The following is a 954-nucleotide window of genomic DNA, read 5'->3' as shown; positions in this document are numbered from 1 at the left end:
GTTATCACTTCAAGTCAACCAAATAGTCAGTTATGCAAAAGCTAAACTCTGTGGGTAAGAGTAATAGACTGTTGGAAGACTGATTTAAGAGAGAGTGAAAGTGTTCCAGGTGTCACGATGCTGTGGCTAGGAGGACTAGGAGGACAGTAGCAGGCCCCGGAGTTTCGAAGGTGGCACCATTTGACCTTTGGGGTGAAAGGTCAGGGCTTGGAAAGCAAACGGGACAGGGCAGCAGGTTCCTGCCGCCAGCCGGGGCAAAAACAACCCCTCCCACCCCCACACCCCCTGCCTGCTCACGGCGGTGGAAAATAGGGGTGGGGGCCCTCGGCTGATTGGAAGCCGCCCGTAAATGTTAGCAAGCTGTGCACCTGTTCCCAAGACCGATTTTCCACAACAAGTGGACGGATATAACCAGCCCCTCAAACACCCCCCCTATCACCATGCCTGGGCCTCCCCGTGCACCCACCCACCCGCACGCTCCGCTCCCCTCCCTCCTCCCACCTACAGGAGGCGCATAGTGTCGGGGCTTGGGTAACAAGTGCAGTGCATAGCACTCATACACTGTAAGTCACTGAGTACCCATGCAGGCCTGCGTATTTATATATACAGCCAGGACTCACGATGGAAAATATTCCACAAATCTGAGTCGGCACAAGGCTACCGGGAGGTCGTCCATTAAAATATCCCCCTTCCAGCTCCCCCAACACCCCAACAACAACACCACCACCACCGCCACCACCGCCACAAACCCCCTAACACCCCACTTACACCATCCGAGGGCAGATAGCATCCGCTGGAAAGCCCTAAAAATAGGCCCCGGCTCCGTCTTTACGGGTCCTAAAAGTAGCAACAGAGATGGGCATTGGTGTGCCGCGACGCAATGGAGCAGAGAATGGGCTTTTTATAAACAGCTTATGAAGTATTTATAGGTCCCACACATCATATTAATATCCC

This window comes from Engraulis encrasicolus, chromosome 22 (genome assembly GCF_034702125.1).
Source record: "Engraulis encrasicolus isolate BLACKSEA-1 chromosome 22, IST_EnEncr_1.0, whole genome shotgun sequence".
Classification (NCBI taxonomy): domain Eukaryota; kingdom Metazoa; phylum Chordata; class Actinopteri; order Clupeiformes; family Engraulidae; genus Engraulis; species Engraulis encrasicolus.
Note: the sequence above shows the minus strand (reverse complement) of the source record.